Source organism: Macaca thibetana, chromosome 13 (assembly GCF_024542745.1).
Source record: "Macaca thibetana thibetana isolate TM-01 chromosome 13, ASM2454274v1, whole genome shotgun sequence".
NCBI classification, from domain to species: domain Eukaryota; kingdom Metazoa; phylum Chordata; class Mammalia; order Primates; family Cercopithecidae; genus Macaca; species Macaca thibetana.
In genome coordinates, this window is record NC_065590.1 from 35870123 (window position 1) to 35881015 (window position 10893).

Genomic DNA, 10893 nt, shown 5'->3' on the forward strand with positions numbered 1-10893 from the left:
CTCACCTCTGCAGTCTCTCCTAATCCAGGCTTTACCTGATGCACTCAGCATAGTGCCCAGTAGATGGAAAAGCACTGACTACATGTTCTTTGCTGTCGTTGTTATTAAGGTGTCTCCATTGAAAAGGCTTCTGTCAAAGGAAACAAAAGGAAATCAGGCCCCACCGGGGCAGACTTAAAAATCATCATCTGCCCTTAAGTGGAGCATCCAGCAATGTTACCCCAACTCCCTTTGAGTATTCGGCTTTCCCAGCAAGATGCCCAGACCCTGGTACAGAGTGTGAGGCTGCTTCTCTCTCCCCTACAAGGTCATCCAGAGCAGGGATCTTGACTTCATCCATCCCTGAAGCACAAGGCCTGGCCCAGATCTGGGTCTCCGTGCTATGTGAACAAGTGAAAGGGGGAATTGGAACAGACTGGTTCTCAGGTCCCTTTCTGGCCCCTGAGGGTCTGGAGTCCTTGAAGCCCTGAGCTTCCTCTGCATGGCCTTTCATCTTGGAGCCCATTGCAGCCCATCACTTCCGCGGTGCTGTGCTGGTGCTGGAGATGGTGGGCGCTCTGGACAGCAGATGCTGAGGTATAGTCAGGCGTAGAAGAGGGTTTGGTAGGGAGGGGTAATTACTGTGAAAGATAAGAGGGGGAAGCAGCTGGATTGGCCAGGGGAAGACTTCAGACTGCTGTGCAGATCTAACAAAGTCTCAGCCAACCCAACAGGAAGCCTTGGAGTCCTGGGCTGGGCCGGCAGGCCCTAGGACTCTTATTGTGCTCAGTAGTTGGTCTGGGGGCTGCCCAGGAGTAGTGTGGCCTCAACTCAAAAGCTGGGGTGAAGCCTGAAGATGCTAGCCACTGGAGGCAGGCCGCTAACTGCATGCTTTAGCTGGGAGATTTGAACATCTCCGCAGTGGTCACATCACTGAAGGGAAGAAAAACACCCAGCAGGTTTCCCACCAGCACCGCCAGCCTTTGCCTGGCCGCCAATAGACAGCCGGGGAGCCAGGTAAGGGAGCTATGGGGAATCAAATGCAGAGTAAGGAGGTCCTTCAGTGAGGAGACCATAAAGATTGGGAGGAATCAGGGCGGGCTTTTTGGAGATAAGCCCTGAAAGCACAGATGCTTCTGATCAGCAGGAAGGATGGAGGAGGTGATTCAGGACAAGGCAGAGTGGACACTTTAGACTTAAAGCCTGCATTTGAAACAGCTTAATGTCCTGTTTCCCTCAGAACTTTCAGATGGAAGTACACACCATTTGTTATGACTAATGCTTGAAGAAGCAACAGTCAGGGTTACACTGTAAAAGGATCTTGCAACTATTAAACACCTACTGAATTCCCATCTGTGGTTAATTTAAAGGAGACAGGAGAAAGGAGAAGGAAGGGGCAGTGTGCTGTCTGCAGAGGCTTTCATGTTCATTATCCTGTTTAAACCTCAGACTAACCCTACGGGAGGGAGAGTTACAATTATCACCCTCTTTTTATAGATGGAAAAATCAAGGCCCAGAAAGGTGAGGTGCCCACCACAGCTGCTAAGTGGCCAAACTGGGATTTGAACCCAAGTCAATCTGACCATAAGTTCTTGTGATTTCTCCCACCACAGCCAGCTAGTTTTTGTATTTTTGTTTTTAGCAGAGATGGGATTTCACCACGTTGGCCAGGCTGGTCTTGAACTCCTGACTTCAAGTGATCCTCCTGCCTCGGCCTCCCAAAGTGCTGGGATTACAGGTGTGAGCCACCGCGCCTGACCTTTATTTACTTTATATATCTCACCTATTACTGCTGCAGTTTGCAGAAGAGAGGAAGCCCTCAAACCTAACTTCTCCAAACCATCCCAAAGGGGACGTCTGCTCCACCTCAGCAATGTTACTGTTTTTAACGACCACATGCCAACATGTTAGATTATAGCAAAATGATGTGGAAGGGGCAATATGAAAGCAAGACTGAGAGTCCTGGAGAGAAGGCAGCAGAGCTGCAGTTTTAAGACGGTCACCCCCTCAGACCCTACCCTTCCTGCCTTGTTCCTCCCGTTGTCAGATTTGCCTGCTGGGACCTACACGGGGAATGAGATAGGGAGTTAGACTGAGAGGGAGATGGAGAAGCTGCCAGAGGCCCTTTTGGATCCAGAATTGAGGCAGCAGTTGCAGCCAGGTCCCGAGTTAGGGGCTGCCCCCCAACCCCCAAGGGAATGGCACTGATTCCAAAACGTGGCAAGAGCTCTCTGGCTGGGAGAGGGATGTGCTTGCTCCCTTGAATCACCTGAGCCCAGGCTGGAAGGCCCAAGGGAGAGCACACGGCCAGCCCACTCCAGCCCCATCCTCTCCCTTTAACCCTGAGCTATTCACTCTCCCAGACTCCACTCCCTTTTCCTAAGTGACCTCCCTGCAAAGTCGGTAGAGAGCAGCACTCCCTTGCGCCAGCTCACCCCACACTGTCCTTTCTTTCAGCAACGCCCATGGGTATGAACTTGAGATGATTCATTTTCCTAAAAGTCTCTTTGGGGTGCGGGAAGGCCTGGATGGCTCTGCAAGGTTTGGAGTGGGGGCTGCCTCTTCTCAGAGCCACTGCGAGAGCCGGTGTCACTCTCCATGGTGGGCGTCTGCAGGCTGGGGAGCAGCAATGGATGGCACCATCTTTGTAGGCAGCCCAGGTCATCCCCAGTGGTCTGGGAGGCTGGGGGTGCACCAACTCCCACTCCTGACAGGGCCAAGGCTCCTTCCTCACCTAAGAGGTGACTTTCTTGAAGAATGGGGGCAGAGGAGCCGACAACCTGGGTGGTGTAGGCACCCGGGAGCAAATCTGCAGCTCAGTCTCAGAGAGAAGTCTCCTCTGACACAGCTGTTGCAGAAATGGGGAAACTGGGCCAAGAGGGAAGGGGGCTTGCCCAAATCACCAGCCCTGGAATGTTTTGCTCTTTCCGGGTGGATCTCCCAGGAAACACATTTTATGGCACCGCCGCCTCTGGTCACCCACCTTGAGGTGTGGTGGGCCTGGACAGTTACCTTGACTGAGGGCCAAGCTAGTGAAGCCGAACCTACCACTCAGGAAGGAGACCCAGCCCTTCTCCAGGCAGAGTTCAAATGTGAGGACTGCCTTCTTTGGGCTGCAGTTTCCCCGCCTGAATTCCAAGGGCCCTTCTAGCTCCTACACTCTGGGCCAGGCTTTTCCTCTGATACCCAGTCAGCCTAGAGGACCAGGGCTACATCTTCCTTGGACAGAGACCCACCACAGGGGTGGCGGGAGGTAGGGGTAGGGGTAGGCAAGGTTCCTGTAGGGAGATGAAGCTGTCATCAGAGATGGTGTCCACAGGCAGTGGGTGTATCATGGCTCTGCTACTAGTTGCTCGGTGGCCCTGTACCATTTCTTTCCCCATTCTGGACCTCAGTTTCCCCATCTGTTTTATGGAGATAATATGCCTGCCTACATATCCGGGGACTTGGGTGTGTGTAGGGGCCAGCTGCAGTGTTTCTTAGGTGCGGTCTTGGGGCAGCCTGTACCACCCTGTATAGATTTCTGGGCCCCACCCTAGGCTCACAGGATCAGAATCTCTGGGAATGAAGCCTGGGAATTTGCATTTACACAGGCATCTGGGTGATTCAGACACATGATTGAAGAAGCACTAGTATATTGTAAGCTCTTTATAAAAGGTAAATTCATAGCTGCTTTTTAATAAACATAAATCTCATCTTCCCTTCCTCAGTTAAGGACACACAACCCAGCTGAAAATCACTCTGCCTTTCCAGATGCAGAATCTTATCTTTCCAGTAAGATTCTGTTAACTGTTACTTTCTATAGTTTGTATTCCAAAACAGTGGGTATATCTTTCCATTTTTCAATATAAATGTTTAGGGTGGATATGCTTTTTCAAACGGGACACACACACCGTTTAGAATTCCAGCTCTGGCTTCCTCTCGAATTATTAGCCCTTTTCTGCCAGGGAGCAGTTTTTCCCAAGGAGGCTTGGAAGACAAGACCCTGGACAGAGGCAGGTGGGACACTCTGCTCACCAGAATCGCTGGATCATGACTGACCCCTAGTGGCGGCTTCTCTGCTTAACTGTCAGCCCATGGGCTGGGGTGTGACCCCCAACGGTGCTGCAGAAGCTTTCACCCATCCTGGGCCACCCCTGCCATCTGTGGGGGAAAGGCCTGTCCCTTGTCTTCTGAGCCCAGACGGCCTCACAGGCATTCTGAAGATTGGAAAGTCTAAGCATGTACTGGGGTGGGCTGGGCTCCCCTGCGCCCCTTTTTGGAGTGAGGCAGAGTGCATTCCAGCCCCTAGCATCCCTGCTGTTTATTCACACCCCTCACCCCCGCCCCCACATACACTCTTGGGTACAAACACTGGTGCAGTCACGGGTACACACCACCCCGGACAGCACCATTTCCAGTCTCCTTATGGGAAAGTTAACCAGGCAGTAAAGGCTCACAGGTCAGGGAAGACCTCTGTTGGGAAGAGGCTCCTAGACCCAGTTCTGCCTCTGACTTGCTGGGGGTCCTTGAGAAAGTTGCTTCCCCTCTTTGGTCTCAGTTTCCCCAGCTGAGAAATGGAGGGTTGGGCCAAAAGGTCTAAGGTTCTGGGAACCTTTAACTTAGAGCCTGTAACTGGTGGTCAAGTTGAGGGAGAGTCCCTCGGGGTCAGCTGAATGCCAGAGAGGCAGGACAGGCCCAAAGTTGGGCAACCTGAGCACACCAGGTGGGCTCGGAGCTGGAGCATGAGCCTCACAGCCCACAGAGCAGCCCTGGACTCGGGAGCCACCTCGCACCAGTCCGGTGGGACTTCAGAGATGTGGGATCCAGCCTCGCCTAGTATTGCAGGACTGGGGGATGGGAGCTGCAGATTCTGACGCCACAGCTGCCTTAGATACGCCACAAGGACTGGGGCAAGACACACCCCTCTCTATGAAATGAGCAGTCCGTCCAAATAGATACGCTAAAGAAGGGTTGTGGGAGGGATCCATCTCTAGCCTGAGGCTACAGACTGGCTTCCAGGGTACTCAAGCAGCTGCCTTGGGGGGAGGAGTCCCAGTTACGAGAAGCAGGGCTCAGAATCTAGGCCAAGCCTCCACAGGACCCCGCTCTGGAGAGCTCGGGGCCGTCTGGGGGAGGGTCAGCAGGCAGCAGGTGCACCAGGAGCATCTTTCAGAAGGCACCCATATTGCATCTGCTCCAATAGGCAGTGAGTTGGAAAGTGGATGGAATAGGCAGGGTGGCAGCTGCTCCCCAGGGCCAGGAGTCCAGTCCAGCACCCACCCGAGTCCACCTCAGGCCTGCTCAATTGGGTTGATCCGTGCTCTGGGCCCTCTGGCCCCACCCTCAGAGGGAGGGGTTTGGGGTGACCAGGTGAACTGGCCCTGGTGGGAGGCAAGCAGCCCCTCGCCAGCATCCCCACCCCCACCTCTCCAGCCCCCCTCACTCCCTGATCCTTCCACCTGCTCCCCTGCCCCAGCAGTTTCCTCTGCTCACTCTTATCCCTTTTCCTGCTCCCAGGCTCGCCTGCTCAGATGTCCTTGACTCTCCTCTGAGTCTCCCTCTTTCCAAGCCGCCTCCCCTCTACCTAATACATTCTCCCTGAAGACACCAGAGTACACAAGTCCCTGCAAATCCCTGCACCTCACCTTTACTCCCAGACATGGGAGGGAGATGACATGAAGACCCAAACGCCACTTGGCAAGAGATCTGGAGTATGCAGGGGGCAGATCTGAGGCTGTGGAAGCTCTGCGGGTTCCCGGCAGGAGGCTGCATTTAAGCTGGCTCTTGAATATGGCTCTGAGCTGAGACCTCTCCTTGAAGCTCCAGACCAGGAGCCAGCTGCCAGCCGGACCCCTTCACTTGGTGTCTCAGAGAAACCTTGCACTCCATAGGTCTAACTCTGAACCCGGAAAATCCCCCGATCTCAGCCCTGTTTCTTCTTAGGGAAAGCACTGTCTCAGACCCAGTTCTGCACCAAACCCACACTATGAGCACTCTGGATAAGCCAGGGCCAAGGGGGAAAGAGCTCTGAATGCCAAGCCAAAACATGTGAGTTTTAACTCCACCTTCAGCTCCGGGAGTTGTGGGTAGGGTAGGGGCTTAGTCCAGTTTGCTGCAGAAAGACCTGTCTGGCACAGTATGGTGCATGGATGACAGGGGAAGAGTGCGGGTGGAGAGACCAGAAGGAGAGCAGGACTGGGGAGGTAGGGGCATGGCTGTGGCGGTGGAGATGGGCAAATAGACAGGACTTGGTGGCTACTTGGATGAACCAAGGGATAGGTCAGGAAGAGATACCCAGTTTTGTACCAGATGTGTAGAGTGTGGGATGCCATTTATTGCTCAAGGGAAGAGGAGGAGGAAGAGGTATGGCGTGGGAGGAGAAAGCTGAGCTCTGTCTTGAATGTCATTTGAAGCTCCCAAGGAGAGACAGGCCTGCCAGGACCTTCATGAACTGCCTCAGCTGGCCCTCGGGGCACCTGTGGTCCCTGGCCCTTTCGACTCTCCCCTTTGTGGCTGTCAGCTGCAGTGGGGGCAGTTGCACAAGGGCACAGCAGGTCTGTGTGTTATCCCAGGGGACTACCACATGGCCAATGCTGAGGAGAAGCTGATGGATGACCTTCTGAACAAAACCTGTTATAGCTACCTGATCCACCCAGCCACCAGCAGAGGCCCTCACAGCTCATCTCCATCAAGATGGAGCTCTCCCTGGCCCAGTGTGTCTGCACGGTAAGTGCAGAGGGCAGCTGTGGTTCAGGCTGAGGTGAAGAGGCAGCTCATGCCCACACCCCAAGCAATCATTGGCCAGAGGAATGAAATTACTAGGGTTGACTTAGACTTGCCATTACATGGCAGGGAGGCTGCAGAAGGGTCCATGAAGTTCATAGGTGTCCAGTATTTAATGAAGTCAAGGTTTTGTTCACAAAGAAGAAATGAGGGTGGGAGCGGGATGACCACTGGGTAGGCAGCCAATGGGTCTGTCAGCTGAGTGTCCAGCACAACCATAAGCTTCTCCTCATCCTCACAGGCCCACCTTATTCCCTCCCCCAACCCAACAGATGACCTTACATGCTCCCTACTTGTTGGGGGAAACAAGAACCAGACTGGGGGAACTGATGGGTACAGAGGCCCAGGTGTAGGGGCAGGACCAGAGGCAGTGCAGCGCCTACTGAGTCAAGCGGGTGAGGGTCTGGACGGTGGGCATAGCTGCTGCAGGCATGGAAAGGAGAAGATGGCGGCACTCCCAGGGACCATTGTTAGGCTCTCCATATGTGGACGTGTGCAGAGGTGGGGGTGCTGAGGAGGGAGGAGGTGCAGGGAATTTCTCTTCTCCTCTCTACTGCCTCTGAGTTGGAGATGTCAGAGGAAACCGTGGCCCATTGTAAACTAACACAATGTCCCCACTCACAGGGTTAGAACCGTGCCCTTGGAAGCAGCTCTGAGTGGAGCATTCACGTGGGGAGAGGGCAGGACGCTGTGTCCAGCAGGGGGAAGGAGGTCACCAAGGGGGCTGACCCTCTTCTGGCCAGGTGGCTGCCTTCTGACACACCAGCCTGTCTGTCTAGCATGGCTGGCCCACACACACCCAGCCTGTCAAACTTACAGCCCTCAGGAAGGCTTTGGCCAATTAACGAGTGGCGCTCTCTCCCAGGAGGAAGGGCGGCTAAAGGATGGGGAGGGCAGTAGAACCCTGTACGCTCTGCCCCCTCCCTCCACAGCTGGACTGGAAGAAACGGGGCTTTCAGACACGCTTGCCCAGGCTGGGGTCTGAGTGTCACTTTCCAGACAATGGCTTCTTGCTTAATGGGTGAGCCCAGTTGCTGCTGTGCAGCTGCCACCCTAGTGAGGGTGAATGAGCAGGAGGCTCCGCCGCACTTCCAGGCTCAGGCTGCCTGGCTAGATCTGCTCTGCGGAAACTGTAGGCTGATAGGGGCTACCAGGAGGAGGAGGGGATGCAGCCGCCAGCCCCCACCCATGCGAATCGTATTTCTAAAAGCTTAGGTATACAGTAAATATTAGGTCCTGGGCTGCTGGGCCAGGAAGGGGTATTGTCCTCCTATTTTTCAGGGTTTATTTATTTAATGAAGGAGGGTTATAGGTACAACCAGTTTAAAGATGGATGGAAATTTTTAGAGTGCAGGCTGGGATTTAGGGTAAGCCAAGCAGACTTGTCCAAGCAGCTCTTTTGGGAAGGCCAGAGTCCTGTACCAATGTCCTCAGGCACGTTCAGCAGCTGCTGGGGGAGTGCTGGACAGGATTAAAGCACAGGAGAACTTTCTGGATGATAGAAATGCTCTGTATCTTGAAAGGAGGTAGGTTACATGGGTAATGCATTTGTTAAAACTTATCAAAATGTACACTTCAAATCTGTGCATTTCACTGAATATAAATTATACCTCCAACTAAAAACATTTTTTGAAAGACAGATGGGCCAGGCGCGGTGGCACATGCCTGTAATCCCAGCACCTTGGGAGGCCGAGGTGGGCGGATCACAAGGTCAAGAGATTGAGACCATTCTGGCAAACATGGTGAAACCCCATCTCCACTAAAAATACAAAAAATTAGCTGGGTGTGGTGGCACGCGCCTGTAGTCCCAGCTACTCAGGAGGCTGAGGCAAGAGAATCGCTTGAACTCAGGAGGTGGAAGTCGCAGTGAGCCAAGATCACGCCACTGCACTCTAGCCTGGCCTGGTGACAGAGTGAGGCTCTGTCTCAAAAAAAAAAAAAAAAAAAAAAAAGCCCTGAGGTGGAAGATTGCCTAGCGGGCTCTAAGAACAACAAGGAGACCCCAGAAGACTGGAGCAGAAACAAAGCGAGGGAGGCAGCAGAGCCAGATCACAGAGGGCAAGCGTTAGCAAATTTGTTCTGTGAAGGGCCAGATAGTAAATATTTGAGGTTTTGGGGGTCACGTGGCCTCCATCATAACTAGGGAACACTGCTATTGTAGTGTGAAAGCAGCCATAGACAATACGTAACATATGAGTGTGGTTGTGTTCCAATGAAACTTTATTTACAAAAACAGCTGGCTAACTTGCCATCCAGCTACTGTTTGCCAGCACCTGATGTAGGACCCTGCAGGTCATTGTACAGATTTGAGCATCGACTTTGAGTGAGATGGGAGGAGGGGAGAAAAAGATTTTGAGCATAAGCTCTGAAAGGACCCCTTTCCCTGTTGCATTAAGAGTAGATCACGGGGTCACTAGGGTGGAAGCAAGAGAGGGAGCGAGGAAAACAGAAGGCTGAGGCAGTAATCCAACGGGAGATGATGATGACATTTTGGGTCGGGGTGTTGGCATTGCCATTGATAAGAAATCGTTATATTCTGAATACATTTAGAAGACTGAGCCAGCAGGATTCACTCATGGTAAAGGTGGTAAGGTACAAGAGAAGAAGAGTCAAGGGAAACTCTGAGGCCTTTAGCCTAGCAACTGGCAGGATGGAGGGGAAAGAGTAAGAGTTCAGTTTTGGACATGTAAATGTGAGATACCACGTAGACATTCTTGTGGATGAAAACCCTTGAACTGATGTAATCAAGTCAGGTCAGACTGGAAATATAAATTTGGGAGTTGTTGGGGTTTAAATGGTATTAATACATGGGACCAAGGATTGACTGTAGATAACTAAGAGGTCAAAAGACTAAGCATTTCATTAACAAAAGGCAGGGCAGTAAGAAGGAGCCTGCAAGGGAGACTGAGCTAGCGGAGTAGGAGGAAAAGAGACTTGGCAGCCAGAAAACCAAGTGAGTGATGTATGTCAAGGACTGAGGGGCATCAGATGCAGGCAGAGAAATGCCATGGGGCAGGGTCACCACAGAGAACACATTCCCAGGCAATGCCCAGCACAGCCATTGGGGCAGGGCTGCCCCTGAGACCCTGGACCTATAGAGCCACCAGTGTGCAATGCCAGGCCGGGAGAGCTGCATGCACAGGACTCCAACCAGTGAGAGTCAGGGCATGGGCTTCACCCAGTAAAGCTATGGGGGTGGAGCCACCTGGAGCCTTGGGGACCCAACCCTCACCCCAGTGTGGCTGGAAGGTGAGACATAAAGTCAAAGACTATCCTCAAGCCTCAAGATTAAATGTTGTTTCCCCTGGTGGGTTTTGGACTTACTTGGGACGAAGCTACTTCTTCTTTCCTATTTGTCCCTTTTAAATGGGAGTATCTATCCTATGCCCATTCCACCGTTGTATTCTGGAAGCATGTAATTTGTTTGACAGCTGGAGGGAAATTTGGCTCAGGATGAATCACACCTTGAGTTGGTCTTACCCACGTTTACAGGAGACTTTGGACTTAAATGGAATGAACGTGTTAAGAACGTGAATTTGAGAAACCAGGGGTGGAATGCTATGCTATGATCTGAATGTGTCCTTCAAAATTCACGTGCCGAAACTTAATGGCCAATGAGATATTAAAAAGTAGGACCTTTAGATGATTAAGTCTTGAAGGCAGAGCCCTCACGGATGGGATCAGCATCCTTATAAAAAGACTGATGGAGTGGTGGCTTTTTGTCCTTCCACCTTCTGCCAAGTGAGAACATAACAAGGTACCACCTTGAAGCAGAGCAGATTTTACCACTCAATTTGCCAGCACCTTCATCTCAGATCTCCCAGCCTCCAGAACCGCAGGAAATGTTTCTGTTGTTTATAAATGACCCAGTCTCAGGTATTCTGTTACAGCAGCACAAATGGACAAAAGCCAGTGCTTAATTTAGCCCCATACAGCTTAGCTCTACCCTGCTGTAGCCATCTTCTGCAGTGACAGGAATGCAGACTGCAAACTTCCACGGGCTCTTCTTGACCACTGATTGACCCCTTGTAGATAAAAAATCAGAAGGGCTTTACCTGTTGCTTTGGTGGAATCTTAGTCCACATTCTCTACCCATCTGGACTAAGGCTTACTGCATTTCCATCAAATCAATATGAGAGCCTATTAGAC

At 52.2% G+C, this 10893-nt stretch overlaps 1 protein-coding gene and 1 pseudogene across 1 annotated transcript in view; both read left to right on the forward strand.

Moving 5' to 3' along the window:
- MCEE (methylmalonyl-CoA epimerase) overlaps positions 1-10893 on the forward strand; it is a 63537-nt gene that overhangs the window by 15168 nt on the left and 37476 nt on the right. The gene's annotated exons all lie outside the window — the stretch shown is intronic.
- Positions 2083-5737, forward strand: LOC126934402 (uncharacterized; annotated as a pseudogene).